A 23519-nucleotide genomic window follows, 5' to 3' on the forward strand; every position below is an offset into this window, starting at 1 on the left:
AATAGCAGAGCAAATCTTTTCGTATATCCTTTTTTGCCTAAGAAGAGATGCCGGGAAAAGAACTCGACAAATGCGATCCATGGTTTTTTTTTTTAATTTTGCCTATGGCGCATTTTCCAAAAAAATTTACATTCTCGTATTCTGCAAAAATGGCATTTTATTTGAGTATCATATGCCTGCGGAGCCACCGTAGCTCAGAGGTTAGCATGTCCGCCTATGACGCCGAACGCCTGGGTTCGAATCCAGGCGAGACCACCAGAAAAAATTTTCAGCGGTGGTTTTCCCCTCCTAATGCCGGCAACATTTGTGAGATACTATGCCATGTAAAACTTCTCTCCAAAGAGGTGTCGCACTGCGGCACACCGTTCGGACTCGGCTATTAAAAGGAGGCCCCTTATCATTGAGCCTAAACTTAAATCCGACTGCACTCATTGATATGTGAGAAGTTTGCCCCTGTTCCTTAGTGGAATGTTCATGGGCAAAATTTGTTTGTTTGTTTTCATATGCCTATATTCGGCATCACTTTGCTTTATGGGAGAAAAGACCCGTTTGGGGGCCGAGCCCCAAAACCGAACCTTATATTCATGTTCCTGGGCTAATTTTAGGGAGGTATGCAAAAAATTTGATTTTTACGCAATTTTTCCCGTAAATTGCACTTCAGCCCCTAAATGTTGACTGATGCAGGAATAACAATTCCAAAATTGCAATTTACGTATCTGATCTTGACTTTGCTCAAAGACATTATATCCATTGTGTTTGTCCTGGGAGAAGGTGGAAGAGAGAAAGAAGTTGGAGAAGCACAGATAGAGACTCATAAGACAAAAAAAAGTAGGGATCCAACCGAACACCAAGAAATTTTCATCGGTGAGAGAATGGTCGAATTAGCCAATTAAGGTTTCCCCAGAGTGACAAGACCAAGTGCCAATAGGGAATCCAGATAGGGAAGGATGTAATCACCCATTATCCTGTGTCTTCTCGCAATGATTACGTTGTGTTAACAAAAAAGTACAAATTGCTACAAAAAGAGGTACCTTATAAGTTGTTCTGGAATTTGATGGCATAGGTCATGGCAATGCCTTCATTGCCAGTTTGGAAGGCAAAAGTTTTGTATTTGTTTTTTTTTGCAAAAACCTTTTGGGGCTTACAATTTAAATGCATTATTGTCCTTATCCGCAATTCAAATGTTCCTAGTCAATGGAATAAAAAAACAACAAATTATGATAATTACCTTTTTTTCTAATATGACAACAAAAACAAAACACAAATATCAATGAAATGATATGAGGTTATGCTGACAATGTTGTTGTTGTTGTTGTTGTTGTTATTGTTGCTTTTGTTTATGGCAGCAAACGATGAGTGTTACGATGACGAAGATATCAACTGCAATGATGTTTGTCGCGTTTATGACAAAACAAAAACAAAAACAACAACAAAAATAACCGATATCTACAACAAAAATACGGTTTTCCTCTAAATACCGCAAAAGCCGGCTGTAATTTAACACTTTCTCAATAAGACGTTTTTGTTTTTGCTTTGTAATTTTTTTGCTTTTGTGTGTGTGTGTGTGTGTTTTTTTTTTGTTTAACTTTGTCGAGGAATAAATAAAACAGAAAATAAAAATAAAATACGACAAAAAAAAAATAAATCTGTCAACACAAAAATGAAGGCAATATCGGCTGTCACTGCGACGCGATGACGGCGCGACAATGATCGTTGTCAGCAACAAAAGTAGACGAAATATTTTAGCAGCAGCGAACAAAGACCGACCACATAACGATTCGACGCGACGCGACACGGCACTTGGCGGCTTATGCTATGCACACGAAAAGTGGCAGACTGTTAAACGTTGTCACTCACTCACTCACTCACGCGGGGTTTTTAAACAACTTTTATGTTAATTTCAATTCACTTTTTCCCTCGCCGTAGTGTGCCAAAACTAAAGACAATTGCGGCGGAGGTATGCTTAAAACGTTTTACTTTTTTCTGGCTTTGTTGGTAGTATTTATTCAGCGATTTCAATTTTGATGGCAATGGCAACGGCAACAAGACAGACTGTTAAACTTTCAATTGCGATAATTAGTTTTGATAGATTTGTCAAAAAGGAGTGAGATTTTGAATTTTCATTTAATTTGAAGTTGCTAATCAATCATTTGACAATGGTGATGAGTACTGTATTTAAGTGTTAACAATTTTCCTTTTTTATAAATTGGCTGATATCTGGGACTCTGCTTTAAGTTGTGATTTTTTTTTTTCAAATTTTTATATTTCTTCTCAGGTAATTTTTGTTGAATAATTTTGTTTTGTTTATTTAAGTGAAGGAATGAGCTGCGTTTATTTTTTTTTTAAAGCATCGATGTTTTATTTATTCATGTTTTTCGGTATTGGTTTCACTTGGTAACCATGCAATTGCAAATAACTTTCGCTTGATATTTTTTTTTTACGGCATTTAGTGTATGTTGTTTTTTTTAAGGTTTTGTGCTATTTCTTCTACGGTTATAGAAAAAAATAATTTTTTAGTATAATTTTAGTTGTTCTTTTTTTCACGTTTAATATTGGGTTGCCCATAAAGTAATTGCGGATTTTTCATATAGTCGGCGTTGACAAATTTTTTCAACGGCTTGTGACTCTGTAATTGCATCCTTTCTTCTGTCAGTTATCAGCTGTTACTTTTAGCTTGCTTTAGAAAAAAAGTGTAAAAAAAGTATATTTGATTAAAGTTCATTCTAAGTTTTATTAAAAATGAATTTACTTTCTTTTAAAAAATCCGCAATTACTTTTTGGGCAACCCTATACATAATGTTCAAGGTTATCTGTAATCAAAAAAAAAAACTTATTTAGTACACTTGTTTCAAAATGCAAGTTAAATCGTGCCGGAATGAATCTTATATACCCTCCACCATAGAACGCATTTTTTAATGCTTCTTTGGCTGATATCTCTCTTTACAAGCAAACAAAGGATAATGGATAGGAAATGCTGTACTAATGGACCTTTATCAGATTAGGGACCGATTCGAATCATACTCGGTTTGAATATTGCGGACCACAGTAAAAGTCTTTGTGGTAAATTTCAGCCAAATCGAATATGAATTGCGCCCTCTAGAGGTCCACGAAGTCAAGATCAAAATTCTGCCCATGAACATTCCGCTAAGGAACAGGGCCAAACTTCACACACATCAATGAGTGCAATCCGATTTAAGTTTTAAGCTCAATGATAAGGGACCTCGGGTTCATATTTTTGCCTACGAATATTCCGCTAAGGAACAGGGCCAAACTTCACTCAATGAGTGCAGTCCCATTTAAGTTTTAAGCTCAATGATAAGGGACTTCGAGTTTACAGCCGAGTCCGAACGGCGTTCCGCAGTGCGACACCTCTTTGGAGAGAAGTTTTACATGGCATAGTACCTCACAAATGTTGCCAGCATTAGGTGGGGAAAACCACCGCTGAAAATTTATTCTGATGGTCTCGCCAGGATTCGAACTCAAAAGTTCAGCGTCATAGACAGCTAGATTGGTTTATATGGGAGTTATATCAGGTTGTAAACCGATTTAGATCATTCTTAGCAAAGTAGTTGAATGCTGTGCCAAAACACTTCATGCTAATTTTCAGCAAAATCGGATGACAATTGCGCCCTCTAGAGGCTCAAGGAGTCAATATCCAAGATCGGTTTATATGGCAACTATATCCGGTTATGAACCGATTAGAACCATACTTAGCAAAGTTACTGAAGGCTGTGGCAAAGCATTTCATGCAAAATTTCAACCAAATCGGATAATAAGTGCGCCCTCTAGAGGCTCAGGATGTCAAGATCCAAAATCTGTTTATATGACAGCTATATTTAATTATTATCCGATTTAAACCATACTTGGCGCAGTGGTTGATTATCAAAATAAAACACATGGAAATTTTCAGTCGAATCGGATATTAATTGCGCCCTCTAGAGGCTCAAGAAGTCAAATCCGAGATCAGTTTTTATGGTAGCTATTACAGGTTATAAGTCGATTTAGACCATATTTGGCGCCGTTGTTGATGGTCAAACCAAAACACTTCATGCAAAATTTCAACAAATTCAGATGATAATAGCGCCCCCTATAGATTCAATAATTCAAGATCCGAGATCGATTTATATGGGAAGTATATCAGATTATAACAATGTTGCAGGAAAGGGTCGCAACCGTTTGAACATGATGAGGAAAGTACTAACGGACACTGCACGGAAGCTGGAAATTGGAAAGCTGCAAACACAACAGATGGCAGCGGCATACACCACTCGACTGACCCAACTGCTTGTTTCGATGATGTCGTAGTGGCAAACTATTGCCCACTCCATGGAAAATGCCGCGAAATCCGTACTTAGGCACCGGAAGCCTCTCCCAAGATACCCATGGTACGACCAAGAGTGTCGAGATGCTACTGAAGCCAAGAATGCTGCTTATATAGCAACCCTGCAATCAGTACGCAACCTGCAACGCACCAGATGAAGGAGAGGTATTGTGAGAAAAGGAGAGAGGAGAAACGTCTATTACGCAGAAATAAAGAGGAAATGGAAAGACGTGAGTGTGAGCGAATCGAGATGTACAGGATTCTGAATGAAGTCCGCAAATTCTACCAAAGAATTAAACATCAAACCGATGGCTTTGGTGCAGGCACATCCTCCTGCAGAGACAAAGAAGGCAATCTGGTAACTGACACAATAGGATACCGCAGATCCAATCTATGATGATGGTATAGAATGTTTACCTCCTAGTCAGAATGAGGTCCAAGTAGCAGTGACCCGACTGAAGAACAATAAGGCAGCAGGAGCCGAAGGGTAACCCACCGAACTATTTAGGACCGAAGGCGACACGCTGATAAGGCGTATGCACCAGCTTATTTGCGCGATCTGGCTAGAAGAACGCATGCCCTATGTGCCGTACACAAGAAAGGAGACAAGACGGAAGGTGCCAACTACAGAGGAGTAAGTCTCCTCCCCATCGCATACAAGATACTCTCGAGCGTACTGTGTGAAAGATTAAAACCTAAAGTCAATGAGATAATTGGGCTCTATCAATGCGGCTTTAGACCTGGTAAATCCACCCTGGACCAGATATTCACACTGCGCCAAATGCTGGAAAACACCCGAGAAGGACAAATCAACACCTACCATCTCTTTTTTGACTACAAAGCCGCTTTCGATATCCCTTTACGTTCAAAGGTATTTCAAGCCATGTCTGAGTTTGGTATCCCTGCAAAATTAATAAGACTCGGCAGGATGACACTTGCTGATACGCGTTCCTCTGTAAGAATAGGAAAGAGTCTCTCCGAACCATTTAATACCATAGGAGGTTTCAGACAAGGAGACAGCCTATCGTGTGATCTCTTTAATGTCCTGCTGGAGAAGATATGTCATACTATCTACAACAAATGCTAATCGCCTATGCCGACGACATCGATATCATAGGTCGGTCACCGAAAGTAGTAACTGCGGCCTTTGAAAGAATCGAAAGAGAGTCAATGAAAATGGGTCTGACAGTAAATGAAGATAAGACGAAATGGATGGTTTCAACTCCCAAAACGCCTTGTACAACTGAGCAAATAAAGCAAATGGAAAAAGTTGGGAACCAAAATTTTGAGATAGTCACCAACTTTATCTACCTCGGTACCGCCGTAACCGAAACGAATGACACCAGTTTTGAGATAAAGCGAAGAATAATACTGGCAAACAGATGCTACTTTGGACTAAGTAAGCAGTTTAGAAACAAGGCCACCTTTCGACAGACGAAGATTACACTATACAAGACCCTGATACTACCCGTGCTGTTATATGGTTCTGAAGCATGGGTACTTGCGAAAGCAGATGAGGCAGTACTTGGAGTATTTGAGAGAAAGATTCTTCGTAAAATATATGGACCAATTTGCGTTAATGGAGAATAAAGGCGCCGTATGAACCTGAACGATACCAGTATACGGTATCGTACACTGATAATGTGGCAATTGCGGTTAGGGGAAAGTTTCCCTGCAGGAAACTCTACGTGCAACACCTGGGTTACCAAATGTGGTCTAGGGGTAAATCCGTGCAAGACAGTAGTAGCAGTATACACCTGCAATAGAGCCATTGACAAAACTTGGGGGTTTAGATCGCGTGTCACGCATTGGGGATACACTGCAGTATTCAGGCCTATAATGCGCTATGGTGTTGTGGTCTTGTGGACGGCGCTTCAAAAGTCCACCTACTGTTCAATACTCAGCCGGATTCAAAGGATGGCTTGTTTGGGCATCACAGCCGCACTGAGGACGACACCATCTGATGCACTGATTTAATACTTCATCTTATGCCTCAGGACATTGTGGCTACCCAAATTGCAGCCACCACTGGCGTGAGGTTAAGAGAGCTTTCTTAATGGTCATGTGGCGGTTACGGCTACTGTGTTATACTTGATGCAATACACGATGTTCCAGGCAGTGTGGACATACCCTAACTGAGCCGCTTTTAATAAAAACTACTGTACCACTATTCCTGATAGAATCGATTGGAACTACGATATCCCTGGTAATAGAAGTTACATAGACTTTTATACGTATAGTTCCAAACTAAACGACCAGGTGGACTTACCGAAAAGGTTAACCGACCACTGCAATGTATATCAAACGAAGATCCTTGCAATTAAGGAAGTTGTGGAATGGCTTAGATATAATGTCATAACAACGATTGGCAATAATATCTTCTCTGACAGCCAGGCAGCCATTAAATACCTGGATAATGTATTTCTGAACACAAAAACCGCCCTCGACAGTCGCAGATCTCTCAACGAGATGGCTGAACAGTTCAAAATTCACCTGTTCTGGGTGCCGGGCCACAGAGAAATTCCCAAGGAATTGTAAAGCGGTCGAGCGTGCGAGACTAGGAACTAGCCTACACATTCCAGGGATACTGGAATCTGTGGGTATGCCTCTAGCGATATGTAAGCTAAGTTTGCAGTTCCACGCCCAAAGGACAACGAAAGATAGATGGCCACAAAGAGGAGACTGTGGGCATTTCAAAACTATGTGGCCTAATCTAGACTTGAAGAGGTCTACCGCTTTGCTATCATTGGCTAGAACAGATGTCTCAGTCGCTGTCTAATCGGAAAACATGCTGATAGACTGCAAGTTGCCAGTAACTGTGAGGACATTAAAGTAGAAGAGACTATAGAACATCTCTGTGAGTATGTTCCGCACTGGCAGTCAGATGGAGTTCTACAGTTGGTTCTCAGTTCATTGAGAACTTGTCTGTCGCAAGTTGTTGGGGTTTTTAAAGCTATTAGGATGGTTCAATGCTAGGAATTAGATGGCACCTTCCTGCTGTTCCTGTGATATCACAATGTACGAAAACATCTAAGTAACTATGATGGAAGACTGGCACTTAAGCCCAACCTAACCTAACCTAGAATGCGAATATGATGTCAAAAATCGAATCAAAGTATCTAGGGAGCCGTCCCAAGCCCAAAACTGCCCCAAAAGTACCGCCCAAAATAAAAGTGGTTTGATCGGGATAATATGGGAGCCCAATGAAAGGTATTCGAGAGTAGAGTACAAATATGATTATCGAATATTTATCAATCACGGCTATATGGGGTTTGAGAAAAGGATTAACAAAATGTACTGGGGAGATACATATGGTACACTCAACCAAATTTGTAATTCAAAACAGCAAAATTGTTTGCTAAAACAAATTTTTTTTTTCTGTGGAAAATGGGAAAGCAGACATTACTGCTGTATTAGCAAACATTTCGGTCAGCCAAATCAGCAAATAAAATCTGCTGCTTTAAGTACAAAAATTTGCTGAAAAAAAAAATGTATTATGCTATTTTTTATGTTTGCCTTTTACTTCTTTTGATTACGTTACACATTTTAAAATTTTTTTTTAGTTTTTTTTTTGCAAATATCGTTGAGGAAATACTTTCAACAACTGTGTTAAGTATGGTCTAATTCAGTCCATAACCTAATATAGCTGCTATGTAAACCGATCTGCGATTTTGGCTTTCTGAGCCTCTAGAGGACGCATTTCTTATCCGATTTGGATGAAATTTTGCACCTGGTGTTTTGGTATCACTTCCAACAACTGTGCATATAAACCGATCTCCCGATTAGACTATATGAGCAACTAGAGGGCGCACTTCTTATCCGATTTGGCCTAAATTTTGCTCATATCCTTGTGGAAATATTTTCAACAACTGTGTCAAGTATGGTCGAAACCAGTCCATAACCTGATATAGCTGCTATGTAAACTGATCTGCGATTTTGACTTTTTGAGCCTCTAGAGGGCGCATTTCTTATACGATTTGGCTGAAATTTTCCATCTGGTGTTTTGGTGGCACTTCCAACAACTGTACTTAGTTTGGTTCATATCGATACATTACCCGATATAGCTGCCTTATAAACCGATCTTCCGATTAGATTTCTTGATCTTCTAGAGGGCGCAATTCTTATCCGATTTGTCTTAAATTTTGCACATATCGTTGTGGAAATACTTCCAAGTATGGTCGAAACCAGTCCATAACCTAATATAGCTGCCATATAATCCGATTTGAGCTTTTAACATCTTCGGCCTCTAGAGGGCGCAATTATAAAACGATTTGGCTAAAATTTTCACTTGGTGTTTTGATATCACTTCCAACAACTGTGCTAAGTATGGTTCAAATAGGAAAATTACGCGATATAGCTGCCGTAAAAACCGATCTCCCGATGAGATTTCTAGAGCCTCTAGAGGGCGCAATGGTTATCCGATTTGGCTTAAATTTTGGTCATATCGTTGTGGAAAACTTTCAACAACTGTATTAAGTATGGTCTAAATCAGTCCATAACCTAATATAGCTGCCATATAAACCGATCTGGGATCTTGACTTCTTGAGCCTCTAGAGGGCGCATTTCTTTTCCCATTTGGCTGAAATTTTGCAAATATAATTGAGAAAATACTTTCAACAACTGTGTCAAGTATGATCGAAATCCGTCCATAACCTGATATAGCTGCCATACAAACCGATTTTAGCTCTTGACTTCTTAGGCCTCTATAGGGCGCATTTCCTATCCGATTTGGATGAAATTTTGCACTTGGTATTTTGGTGTGACTTCTAATAACTGTGCTAAGTATGGTTCAAATCGAGGCATAACCCGAAAAAGCTGGCGTTTTGGTGGCACTTCCAACAACTGTGCTTAGATTGGTTCATATAGGAAAATAACGCGATATAGCTGCCATATAATCCGATTTGGGCTTTTAACATCTTCGGCCTCTAGAGGGCGCAATTATAAACCGATTTGGCTGAAATTTTTCACTTGGTGTTTTGGTATCACTTCCAACAACTGTGCTAAGTATGGTTCAAATAGGAAAATAACGCGATATAAAGGGTGATTTTTTTGAGGTTAGGATTTTCATGCATTAGTATTTGACAGATCACGTGGGATTTCAGACATGGTGTCAAAGAGAAAGATGCTCAGTATGCTTTGACATTTCATCATGAATAGACTTACTAACGAGCAACGCTTGCAAATCATTGAATTTTATTACCAAAATCAGTGTTCGGTTCGAAATGTGTTCATTCACCGTAACGTTGCGTCCAACAGCATCTTTGAAAAAATACGGTCCAATGATTCCACCAGCGTACAAACCACACCAAACAGTGCATTTTTCGGGATGCATGGGCAGTTCTTGAACGGCTTCTGGTTGCTCTTCACTCCAAATGCGGCAATTTTGCTTATTTACGTAGCCATTCAACCAAAAATGAGCCTTATCGCTGAACAAAATTTGTCAAAATTTGAACACATTTCGAACCGAACACTGATTTTGGTAATAAAATTCAATGATTTGCAAGCGTTGCTCGTTAGTAAGTCTATTCATGATGAAATGTCAAAGCATACTGAGCATCTTTCTCTTTGACACCATGTCTGAAATCCCACGTGATCTATCAAATACTAATGCATGAAAATCCTAACCTCAAAAAAATCACCCTTTAGGTGCCGTAAAAACCGATCTCCCGATTAGATTTCTTGAGCTTCTAGAGGGCGCAATGATTATCAGATTTGGCTGAAATTTTGCACATATCATTGTGAAAATACTTTCAACAACTGTTTCAAGTATGATCGAAATCAGTCCATAACCTGATATAGCTGCCATACAAACCGATTTAGCTCTTAGCGCATCTAGAGGGTGCATTTCCTATCCGATTTGGATGACATTTTGCAACTGGTGTTTTGGTATCACTTCCAACAAATGTGCCTAGTGTGGTTTAAATCGGTACATTACCCGATGTAGCTGCCATATAAACCGATCTGCCGATTAGATTTCTTGATCTTCTAGAGGGCGCTCTGCGCCACTGGAGGGCGCAATTTTTATCCGATTTGCCTGAAGTTTTGGAGGTGATATTTTTACGGTCCATATCGGTCAATAACTTGATGTAGCTCATATATCATATTGAAAAATCATTCAAACATTTTAACGAATGCGATCCATGGCGGAGGGTATATAAAATTCGGCCCGGCCGAATTTAGCACACTTTTACTTGTTTAATTTTTTTTTTCATATATTTTATGGTTTAATTAACAAAGGAATTTACATTGAAATTAATGTATTTTCATTTTTTTTTTTATTTTGAAAAATACTTTTTTTTATTTTTTTATATATATATTTGTATATATATGTTTTCTTTTAAGTTTATAATTTCAATATAGAAAATATATTTGTTTCTATTTTTTAATTTTTTTTTTCAATATTTAGTAATATTTGAAAATTTAATTTTTTTATTTTTTTTCTTTGCAGTCTCGATTTAAGTTGGTAAGTCAATTTAAGTTTATAATTTATATAAAAAAATTATGTCTTCAAACTAAGCCAAATGTAATTTTTAATTTTTTTTTTCTTGAAATTTTGTATATTTATAAAAAATTATTTTTTTTTAAATTAAAATTTTTATATTTTTATCAAAAAACAATTGTCACGTTTCTTTTAAAAACAAAAATCCAAACTAATTTTTTTTAGCGGAAACACAATTTTTTTTTTTATTTAGTTATGTCGAAAAGGGTACTTTGATACAAAAATTTTAATTTTTCAAGATGGAAAGACGTTTTTTTACAAATTTTTCATTAAACTTCCTTTACATTTCTTTTAAAGCTTCCTTTCACAAAGGATTTTCACCAAACTTTTCCTTCCAAATTAAAAATGCCAAGGCTTTTAGTGGTCATTGAATATGAAAGATTTGTCTATCATAGCTAAGTATGGTTCACTAACGTTTTAGTCACCCGCAAAAAAAAAATACAATCAGCAAAACTTCTTTATAAAAAAGGCACTTTAGATTCGTTATTTCTTGTTTTTATTATTTCACTAAAATGTTGGTGAGCTACCGTTTCTATATTTCCAACTAAAATTGAAAAAAAAAATCTTTTGCGTTTTTTTCGAATCACCGGGGGGAGGGAGCGGGCTTGAGAGCAACTACCCAAAAAAAAAAACAAAGACCGACCGTACAAAAAAGAGATAGAGAGGCAAAAACCCAAACACAAGTTGAACGCTTGAAATCTCGTCACTAACTAAACTAATTTAACTAAGCAATGCACTAAAACGCTCACTTGAACCACGGCGAACAAACAGAAAGCCCAGCTAGCGAGCCAACCAACCAGCCAAACATTCAGAGTCAGCCAGCCAGCCAGCCAGCTAGCTAGCAAGAGCCCAACATCGTTTACGGCGAATATGGGGCTGGTGAGGTATTTTACACCGCACAAAAATAAAAAAACAAAACGTAGACAAAAACCTCAAACCAACAGGCAATACAGCCAAACAGGCAGGCAGACAGACAGACCGAGGGACAAATAGTAGGGAATGTGTATAGCGCGGTTGAATGAATGTATGGTTAGTTAGTCAAACTTTAACGAGAGTTGAGCTGAGTTGAGTCGAGCCGTGTTAGCGTGTTCCACAGCCATAAGAAAAGGCCCCATGCAACCAAACAAACTGCACAGCTGGTTTAAATCAAAGGCTTTTAAGCAGAAAGGTGGTTAATCATCATCAGTGTGCAAAAACAAAAACAAAAACAAACAACCACATGTTGGAAGTTCAAACAGGCTAAGAATAGACAGCGCATTCACTTGCACCAATGATGATGTATGTGTGCAGATGTCAGCAGTGATCGCATCGAAATCTTAGTTGAAGAAATTTTTAGAACTTCAGTCAGATTAAACCAGTAGGTATTTGTTATACCCTCCACCATAGGATGAGGGTATACTAATTTCGTCATTCCGTTTGTAACACCTCGAAAAATTCGTCTCAGACCCCATAAAGAGTCGATGTAGTCATGCCCAATTTAACGCACCACGTTTCCTCAATAAGACGATTTCGATATCTGACCAGGTCAAGTACTTAGGTGTGATCTTGGACAGGAAACTGAATTGGAAGTGTCACATTCAGGAGCGTACTGAGAAGGCTCACAGATGTTGTATGTAGACGGGCCGTAGGCTCGAAATGGGGCCTGAATCCTGGGATAGTCCACTGGCTCTACAGGAGCGTGATTAGACCAATGATGAGGACCACGCCCACTTGGGCACTGGAGACTATTCTAGATATCCGACCCATTGACATACAAATTAAGTGTGAGGCAGCCACTGCGGCTATGAGACTTGAGGCGATGGGAGAATGGATTGAGGATGGGAGCAGCTCATACCATCGCGGTATAATCGAGGCGACGATAGAAAACCTGGAAGGAAGGGAAGAGGTTTTTTGCGATCGGATACCTGAGATGAACCTTGAAGTCGAGTTCGAGGCACTGCTGCCATCGGCACAGTCTTGGACTAACGAAACCCTAGTATTGCCATCTGGAGCATCATGTTACATGGGTGGATCAAAGCTAGAGGACAGAGAGGGCCTGGGGGTCTACATAGAGAACCCAAGGATTGAGATCTGTTTTAGACTGCCTGACCATAATAGGGTCCTGCAGGCGGAGATCCGGGCGATCATGGAATGCGTGAATTGGTGTGGTGCTAAGGCGAGGACGTCGAGTAAGAACATCTTTACCGGCAGTAAAATTGCCACAAGGGCAATAACAACCAGGATGGTAAGATCACGAACAGTTTTGTAGTGTAAGAAGGAGATTAACGCCTTCTCTGAGGATGGCAAAAACCGCATCGTTTGGGTGCCGGGCCATAACGGAATAAGGGGAAATGAATGGGCAGACTATTTGGCGGTGAAGAACAGAGGACTGCCGTCAATAAACTTGGTTAACCCGAAGCCTTTCGGGTCAACACAGTCCGAGTTAAGGGAGTGGGCATGCAACATTGTGGAGCAGCGAAACGGTCGGTAGGACGGCGAAAATCGTAAGGGGTGATCCAGATCGTAAAAAGACGAGGCTATTACTGAAAGGAAGCAAGAAGGAGGTCAGTATAGTTCTCGGTATCACAACGGGACACATAGGTCTACGGGCTCACTTATGTAAAATCGGGGCGGCAAGTGATAGCATGTGTAGGGCATGCGGTGAAGATGATGAGACGTTGCAGCATTTCCTTTGACATTGACCGGCTTTCGCGTCCTACAGATAGCGGTATTTAGGTGGAGACATAATATCACCCCTCTTTTCAACCTAACCTAACCTAATATTGATGTAGGTCGTTGGGGATTGCAAATGGGCCATATCGGTTCAGATTTAGATATAGCTCCCATATAAACCCATTCCCGATTTGACTTCTTGAGCCACTGGAAGCCGCAATTTTTGTCCGATTTGGCTGAAATTTAAGATGTGGTGTTCTGTCATGACTTTCAACTACTGTGCCAAGTACGGTCTGAATCGGTCTATAACCTGTTATAGCTCCCATATAAACTGATCTCCCGATTTAACTTCTTGAGCCCTTACAAGCCGCAATTTTTCTCCGAATTGGCTGAAATGTTGCACTAGGTGTTCTGTTATGACTTTCAACAACTGTTCCAAGTACGGTCTGAATCGGTCTATAACCTGATGTAGCTCCCATATATACCCATTCCCGATTTGACTTAAATTTTGCATGTAGTGTTCTGTTAAAACTTCTAACAACTGTACCAAGTACTGTAATATAACTCCCATATAAATCGATCTCCCGATTTATCTTCCTGAGTCCTTACAAGCAGCAATTTTTGCCCGATTTGGCTGTAATTTTGCATGCGGTGTTCTGTTACGACTTCCAAAAACTGTGAAAAATACGGTCCAAATCAGTCTATAACCTGATATAGCGCCCATGTAAACTGGTCTCTCGATCATCCTTGTTCGGTTTCTGGAAGCAGAATTAAACATCAAACCCATGGCTTTGGTGCGGGCACATCCTCCTGCAGAGACAAAGAAGGAAATCTGGTAACTGACACAGATAACATGCTGAGGACATGGAAAACTTCTTTTTGACCAACTGCTAGTGTCCGACGTTGGTGGCGAAGAGGATACCGCAGAACCAATCCCTGATGATGGTATAGAATGTTTACCTCCTAGTCAGAATGAGGTCCAAGTAGCAGTGACGTCGGGTCACTACAACAGCAAGTAGCAGTTTGTTGTGTTCTATCTTTCGTCTGCTTGATTCTGTTGAGTGCCAAGATCCAGGAATTCTGCGCTAAGATGAGGTGCGTCCAGAGGGATCTCGATCTGAGTCGAGTGTGTCTGGCTGGGCAGTTTAACTGGTGACGTGTTTCGTGTGGTCCCTGGTCACAATCGGGACAAACATCTTGCACGTCGGCATCAATCGTTGCTTTGTAGGAGTTAAGGCGGCTGCATCTGCCGCAATGTAATTGAGCCAGAACTACTCTGGTTTGTCGGGGGAGATCAATTTCTTCAGGTGCAATGGGAGGCGGTCGTTCTCCAAGGACTTCATTCACCCGGTAGCTTTTTACCACATCTGCTACCGTGTCTGCATGAATGATGTCTAGACCCGCTTGATATGGCGCTTGATGTAGAGGTTCTCTCTTGTAGCGCTGAACCTCACGCTCCAGATCATGTATATCTACCTTAAGGCTTCTGGGCGGTGGATATCTATCCAGAATATGATGATTTGGATGGTCCTGGCGATAACAGCTCAAAAGATATTGTTTAGACACCAAATAGTTATGTCTTCGCCTAGATAGGATCTTTGTCTCCTGATGGCGATGGTCCACATGAGAACTGAGGAGACAGCCCATTGCAGTTCGGAGGGCGGCATTTTGACAGATCTGCATATTATTCCACTGCGTCTCCCAGAACTGACGAGATCACAATGGCGCTGCATAACTTACCGAAGACTGGCCAATTGCTTTGTACATTGTCAACAGGGTTTCTTTGCCTGCATCCCAAATGCTGCCGGCAAGTGACTAGAGGACCTTGTTTCTACTTTTGACCCAACAACAACAAAATCAAAGATAACGGAAAACACATCTAATGAAGAGAAAGCTCGAAGTGCTGAGGATACCATAGACCCACAGTGGAATAGAATAAAAAACAAGTTAAAGCGTGCTAAGTTCGGTCGGGCCGAATATTGGGAACCCACCACCATGGAGAGCCATTTGCCGTATCCGTGGTCTCCGAGCCGATTGACAGCCATCACAATTTACCGTGGGCGTGAAGTTACGAATATCATCCGTGGCGCCAAATCATCTAAGACGTTGGTGTCCGAAGAAAACTCTACACTGATGCTGAAGAATCTGGATTTACCTGGAGTTCAGTACTGTCCTCAACATGTCTTTGACCCGAGTTTGGGGGTGTCGTACAGACCGATCTCCCTTCTCTCACCAGTAGCAAAGATGTAAGGCATTACTCCTCCCGAGCCTCATAGGAGAATTACCATTCGCCGAGCATCAACATGGATTTTGAAGACTGCATAGCACAACAACTACTTTACATGCTATCACCGCACACATTTGCCGTGGCTTCAATCAGTCCAGGCCATGTGGTAGGATGGTCCTCGTGGCACTGAACCTATCGAAGGCCTTCGACATGCAATCGCAAATTGCTGTGACATCTGGGGAAGAATGTGTAAGAGTTGTTAAATGTGACATCAAGTATTTTGGGACACTTGATGGTTGGAATTGTCACTCCGTTGACCATCATTTGCAGCTCCCTACGCACCTCATGCGTGTATGTAGTGAACAATGTGGCAAGTGATTTGGTTGCAGATATCTTCAAATTTCTTGCAGCGAAATAAGAGGGAAGTTCTTCGAGGTTGATGTTTAACTTATCGCAGATGTCATCAATAGGTGGGGGAGGACTGATGCCATGATCGTACAATCGTCCGCATATGAGGCGACCTCTATGCATCCTGGAGGGGTTGTAATGGAGGATAGGTAGAGGTTAAACAGTACCGTAGATATCAACCTGCCTATGGGAACTCCCTGTTTCACTCTACGGTGCTACGATTTCTTATCCCTGTATTCCACAAATGAGTGGCGACCGCACAGATAATTCGTGACCTAGGGTTTTAGGCCTGGCTGGAGGGACGTATTGGCGATGTCCTCAAATAGTTTGATATGAACGTGTCAAATGCCATCGATAGGTCCAGTGCCACCACGAGGACCGTCCTATCACATGACCTGGGCTGATTGAAGCCACGGTAAATGTGTGCGTTGATGGCATGCAAAGCTGTTGTTGTGCTATGCAGTCTTCGGAATCCATGTTGATGCTCGGCGAATGGAAATTCTCATACGAGGCTCAGGAGGAGTAATACCTTAAGCGTCTTTGCTACTGGTGAGAGAAAGGAGATCGGTCTGTATGACTCCCCCAAACTCGGGCCCTTTCCAGGCTTCAGTAGGGGGTCACTTTGCCCATTTTTCAGAGATCAGGAACTGCAAGAGTGTTCAAAGACAGGTTGAGGACAGTAGAAAGGTATTCAACTCCAGGTAGATCAAGATTCTTCAGCATCAGTGTAGAGATACTGAAGATGCGGGGTAAATGAGGGGCCCAACGCCTTAGATGATTTGGCGCCACGGATGACATTCGTAACTTCGTCTACGGTAAATTGTGATGGCTGTTCAACGGCTCGGAGACCACGGACACGGCGAAAGGCTCTCCTCCATTTTGGGTAAATGAGGGGCCCAAGGCCTTAGATGATTTGGCGCCACGGATGACATTCGTAACTTTGTCCGCGGTAAATTGTGATGGCTGTTCCACGGCTCGGAGACCACGGACACGGCGAATGGCTGTCCTACATTTCTAGTAGAATCCATGGTATTGGATTCCGCTAAAAAGATTCGGCCCGGCTGAATTTAGCACGCTTTTACATGTTTTTGATTCTATTCCATTGTGCATCTGAGGTATCCTCAGTAATTGGAGCTTTCTCTTCATTGGTTGCGTTTTCCGTTATCTTTGATTTTGTTGTTGTTGGGTTTTTCTTCTCCTCACTACCCAGTAATTAGGAAATTCAAAGTAGCCGCACCCTTTGCAGTTACAATGAGAATTCTGAGAAGGTTGACCAAGTCAAAACGAGGCTCGAACACGGACGAGAAAAATAATCCCCGAGAAAGCTAAGAAGCCAACCTCTTATGCCAAAACAGGCCTAAAGCTCATTAGGCATTGACTGATATATGCGGTCATCTATACGCAAGATTCCCGTAGACTTAAGGGTAAAGGATCTGGCCTAATGCTGAAATAGGTGATGAACTTTATAGAAAGGCCTGTTAAGCAAATCATAGGTTGTACATAAAAAGAAGACATCCTGATGGCAAGATTTGCATTAGCATGTATAGGGAAGCTTTGGATATTTCCACTTTGTCAGGAAAGCAAAAATCAACTTCTTCATTTATTCCAGCTCATTGGTGCGAAAACTAAGGCTTCTAGGGGGTCGAGAAGTCAAATCGAAGGACAACTTTTTATGAGAGCTAAAAGGTATTTACGATACTAGTATACCTTGGAGGCCACCGTAACGCATAGGTTAGCATGTTTGCCAATGACGCTAAACGCCTGGGTTCGAATCCTGGGGAGACCATCTCAAAAAGTTTTCAGTGGTGGTTTTCCCCTCCCAATGCTGACAACATTTGTGAGGTACTATGCCATGTAAAAACTTCTCTTCAAAGAGGTGTCGCTCTGCGGCACGCCGTTCGAATTCGTTTTTAAAAAGGAGGCCTTTTATCATTGAGCTCAAACTTGAATCGGGCTGCATTTAATGATATGTGAGAAGTTTGCCCCTGTTCCTTAGCGGAATGTTCATGGGCAAATTTTTCAATTTTTGTATACCTAGAATCCCAAGGTAGTGTGCATAAGAAAAGTCGACATGAGTGGTCTATATGATAAATGATATGGTCTAGAACTGAGAAATAGTCCATCTGGGCTATAGCAAGCTGGGTTTAAAGCCTGCCTGTGGCCATAAATAAACTTTAGTTCTCTTCATATACCTTGGGGAATATCTTTCTTCAATGTTTTTTTATTTACAAACGCATTTGATCCAAACACATTTTTTTCACCATTTACTGCTTACTAATATAAACAAATTTTACTTGAAAGCAAGTCATCTATTCTTTACTACAAATGCTACCTCTCGCTTATTGTGCAATATTTACTTGCATGGTTGTTCCTCTACCGCGTTTGTATCGTGCATGCCTCGCGCTCTATCATTATCTTCATGCCAATATCAAGTTCATGTATCAATGTTAGCAACAGTACGACGAGTAGACACCAGCAGCAGCCAGTCAACCGGCAACTTGCTAATTTTGTCTAGTGTCAGTCGTCTGTATCATCATTATCGCCAGCCAGTGATTTGAAAAGCGAATTTAAAAGTTGCGTTGAGGTTGTGTTTGCAACTGAACAAAAGGTTCAATGTTCGATGTGTGATACTTATGAAAAACGATCATACATGAAAGTTGGCGCTTACAAAGTTGCCAAAGGAATTTCATTGGAGCAGATGGGGAAAATCATGGAAATTTGTAGTGAATAACTTTTTTGCTTCACCAACGACGCAGAATAATTGTGAGCACCAACCAGGTTGGAACTTTGAGATCAGACTTGTGTGGTGTTCATTGCTTTCACGGGAACTTAGCTGAAAGCTAAAGGAAGCATCCACAGGTTGCGGATAGTGGAAAGCTTCTTACTTATGCGGAGTAGCTGGAAATGGGGCCGCGGGCAGTCAGCGATTTCGAGAGGTGAGTCTCAGAGAGGGGTCAGGTGACACTGACACTTACTTTAATACTGAGTGGCAATGACACACGAAATGACAAGGCGAGCTATTGGCGCCTTCAAATAACCAATGGCCAACGTCAGCGTTTTTTTCCAGGTTAGGGGGGGCTGGCTGGCCCATACCCCAACGGAAGGCGAGGACGAGCAGACTGAAGATATTTTCTACAAGCGCCTCGAGAGAGTATACGACCGCTGGCCCTCCCATGATATTAAAATCGTTCTGGGAAATTTTATTGCGAAGATAAGGAAGGAAAATATCTTTGGTCCAACAATCGGTAGTTAGCACCAGATTTCAGCATAAAATAAGTAAAAGCGTGCTAATTTCAGCCGGGCCGAATCTTGTATATCCTCCACCATGGATCGCATTTGTCAGTTCTTTGCCCAATGTCTCTTTATAGCAAACAAAGGATAATTGCTAAGAATTGCTATTGGAGCTATAACAAGTTATGAACCGATTGGGGCCATACTTGGTTGGGGGATTTGGACCATACATTGCACATTTCTTGGAAGTTGAAAACAAAAACAAAAAAAGCTAAATCGGATTATAATTTCGCCCTCTAGTGTTTGAAAAAATTAAGATCGGAGATCGGATATGTGGGAGATATATAAGGTTGCAAATTTGCTCATGAACATTCCAATAAGGAACTGGGGCAAACTTCTCACAAATCAATGAGATTAAATTTTTTAGCTCAATGATAAGGGACCTCCTTTTTATAGCCGAGTCCGAACGGCGTGCCGCTCCCTCTTTGGGGGAGAAGTTTTTACATGGCAAAGTACCTCACAAATGTTGGCAGCATTAGAAGGGGATAAAAACCGCTGAAAATTTTTCTAATGTTTTTGACAGTATTCGAACCCAGGCTTTTAGCGTCGTAGGCGGACATGCTAACCATATATATATCAGGTTATGAACCGATTTAGACCATATTTGGCACAGATGTTGGAAGCCAAAAAAACATATTTTTTGCAAAATTTCAGCAAAATTAGTTTATAAATGCGCCCTCTAGCGGCTCAATAAGTCATGATCAGAGATCGGTTTATATGGTATTTATATAAAGTTTTGAACCGATTTGGATCATATTTAGCACAGTTGTTGGAAGTTAAAAAAAAACACTTTATGCAAAATTTCAGCCAATTCCGATAAAAATAGCGCCCTCTTGCGGCTCAAGAGATCAATATCCAAGATCGGTTTATATGGGAACTATATCAGGTTATAAACCAATTTCGACCATATTGACACAGCCGTTGGAAGTTACAACAGAACACTTCATGCAAAATTTCAGCCAATTCGGATAACAATTGCGTCCTCTAGCGGCTTAAAAATTCAAGATCCGAAATCGGTTTATACTGCTACTGACTGCTTGAGGAAAGCACTCCTTGTCTCGATGATATGACGACGCAGTTGTAAACTTTTGCCCACTCTATGGAAAATGCCGCGAAATCCGTACTTCAGTACCGAAAGCCTCCCACAAGAGACCCATGGTATAACCAAGAGTGCCGAAATGCTACTGAAGCCAAGAATGCGACATACAGAGCAACCCTGCAATCAGTAGTAATGCGTCAGATGATGGAGAGATATCGGGAGAAAAGAAGAGAGGGAAAAACGTCTCTTCCGTAAGAAGAATAAGTAAAAAGGCATTAAGTTCAGCGGGCCGAGCTTGGGATACCCACTACCTCGGGTTTTGTGTTAACCTCTTATCGCCATTATTCGGTGAAAAATATGGTCAGACTTGGACCAAACCCGGCACTGGAGTCGAGTGGTCTAATAAAAACAATTCACTGTTGAAGATAATAAAACAGAATATTGGTCCTTATGGCAGCTATTTCCAAATATAGACCGTTCAGAATCATATTGGGCGCGGATATTCAAAAGGTTTATATAGGTCACTTCGTTAAATTTTGGCATAATGGGATAATAAATGTGCCAGTTGTGGCCCCAAGACCTTACATTGGGAGATCGGTCGATATGGCAGCTAAATCCAAATACAGTCCGATCTTGACAATACTCGGCACGAATATCAAGGAGCCTAACGCAACACATTGTGCCAAATTTCAGCGAAATCGAGTTATTAATGCGCCTTTTATAAGTCGAAACCTTAAATCGGCAGATCGGTATATCTGGCAAATATCAGTGCAGTAGGGTAATGAATGCTCCTGGTATTGGTCTTAGACCTTAAATCGGGAAATCGGTATATATGGCAGCTTTATCCAAATACAGTTCGATCTTGACCATACTCGTTACAAATATCGAAGAGCATAACTCTAATGGACATTAGACCTTAAATCGAGAAATCGGTCTGTATGGGGGCTATATCAAGATATAGTCTGATATAGCCCATCTTCGACCTTAACTTAACTAAATGAATACACCCCCTTCCTTCGGTGATGGGTATAAAAACGGAATCCCCAAATGTTGACAACCCACGCAAACGAAAAAAAAAAATCATTATCTTCGGATCTGCACCTGGAATGTCCGGATTCTTTATAGAGAAGGTGCAGCATACGCACTGGCGGATGTATTGCAAAAGTGCCTTCAGATATTACCGCCTTACAGAACGTGCGATGGATCGAAAGAGACGTCACAACAACACCAAAGGGTCATGTACTTTACTAAAGTGTAAACGAGGTATAAATTTGGATTTGTGGTTAGTAGGAAATTGAATTACTTGTCTTCAGGCTTACTCCGGTGGATGAGAGGCTAGCCGCAATCCGCATAAAGGGCAAATTTTCTTTCTGGGAGATTTTAATGCGAAGATCCGAAAATTTTGCCTACCAGAGATTATATCCGGTAATAGATTGAGGCCAATAAACTTCGACGCGGCAAAAAACATGGTAGTTAGCAGCGGCCGATTTCAGCATAAAATAAGTAAAAGCCTCTAAGTTCGGCCGTGGCATATCTTACATACCTTCCACCATGGATCGCATTTGTCGAGTTCTTTGCCCGATATCTCTTAATAGGCAAATAAAGGATAATTGCTAAGAATTGCTATAGCAGCCATGCAAATGCAAATTTGCCCCTGAACTTTGCATTAACGAATAAGGGCAAACTTCTCACATATCAATGAGTGCAGTCCGATTCAAGTTTTTAAGCTCAATGATATGGGGCCTCTTTTTTATAGCCGAGTCCGAACAATGTGCCGCAGAGTGACACCTCTTTGGGAAGAAGTTTTTACATGGCAAACTACCTCACAAATGTCGCCAGCATTAGGAGGTGATAACCACCGCTGACAAAAGTTTTTTGATGTTCTCGCCAGGATTTGAACCCAGGTGTTCAGCGTCATAGGCTAACCTCTGCGCTACGGTGGCTAATCTCTGCGCTACGGTGTCCTTTTTGAGCTATACCAAGTTATAAGCCGACTTGGGCCATACTTGGTTTGGCTGTTGGAGACCAAAGTCGAAGTCATTGTTTACAAATTTCAGCCAAATCGGATAACAAGAAATAAAATCGGGAGATCTGTTTATAGGTTTATATCCGAGGCCACCGTGGTGTAGAGTTTAGCATGTCCAGCTATGATGCCAAAAGCCTGGATTCACATCCCGGTGTAAATAATAGACAATTTTTCAGCGGTGGTTTTCCCCTTTGTGAGGTATCCTGCCATGTTAAAACTTCTCAACCAACTGATGTCTCTATGTCGGACTCGCCAATAAAAAAAAATATATATTAATCGGACTGCACTCATTGATATGAGAGAAGTATCTCCTGTTCCTTAATGGAATGTTCATGGGAAATTTAGTAGAATTTAGTTTATATGGGAGATATATCCGGTTATGAACCGATTCGAACCATATTGAACACGTAAACATGTAAGGGCCATAAAAGAAGTCGTTGCGCAAACTTTCAGCCAAATCAGATTATAATTGAGGCCTCTAGCGGCTCCAGAAATCAAGATCCAAGATCGGTTTGTAATGAAGCTACATCCGATTATGAACCGATTTGGATCATACATGGCACACTTGTTGGAAGTGAAACAATACACTTCATGCAAATTTTCAACCAAATCGGATTATAATTGAGGCCTCTAGCGGGTCCAGAAATCAAGATCTGAGATCGGTCTATATGGAAGCTACATCAGATTTTGAACCGATTTGGATCATACTTGGCACAGTTGGTGGAAGTGAAAACAAAACACTTGCAAAATTTTAGCCAAATTGGATGAGAATTGTGCCCTCTAGCGGCTCAAGAAATTAAGATCCAAGATCGATTTATATGGAAGCTTAATCATAGATTTGAATCGATTTGGATTTAGCTGAATATTGAAGCGTAGGTGGACTTTTGAGGTGCCGTTCACCAATCCTCAACACCGTATAACATTAAGGTCAGACATTCAGTGTAAAACATGGCACTCGGTTAAAGCCCCCCAACTCTCTCTCTCTCTCTCTCTCTCTCTCTCTTGCAGATGTATAGAGTAAGAGTTGCCTTTCTTGCTTTTTCCAAAATATTGGAT

The 23519-nt window shown here is 40.9% G+C and overlaps 1 protein-coding gene across 1 annotated transcript in view; it reads right to left on the reverse strand.

Moving 5' to 3' along the window:
• LOC106089703 (uncharacterized) overlaps positions 1–1317 on the reverse strand; it is a 340612-nt gene extending 339295 nt beyond the window's left edge. Inside the window, exon 1 of the mRNA XM_059364390.1 lies at positions 1229–1317. The gene's annotated coding sequence lies outside the window, so the exon portion shown is untranslated. The remainder of the gene's footprint in view (positions 1–1228) is intronic.
• Between the last annotated feature and the right edge of the window lie 22202 nt (positions 1318–23519).

Source organism: Stomoxys calcitrans, chromosome 3 (assembly GCF_963082655.1).
Source record: "Stomoxys calcitrans chromosome 3, idStoCalc2.1, whole genome shotgun sequence".
In the NCBI taxonomy this organism is placed as follows: domain Eukaryota; kingdom Metazoa; phylum Arthropoda; class Insecta; order Diptera; family Muscidae; genus Stomoxys; species Stomoxys calcitrans.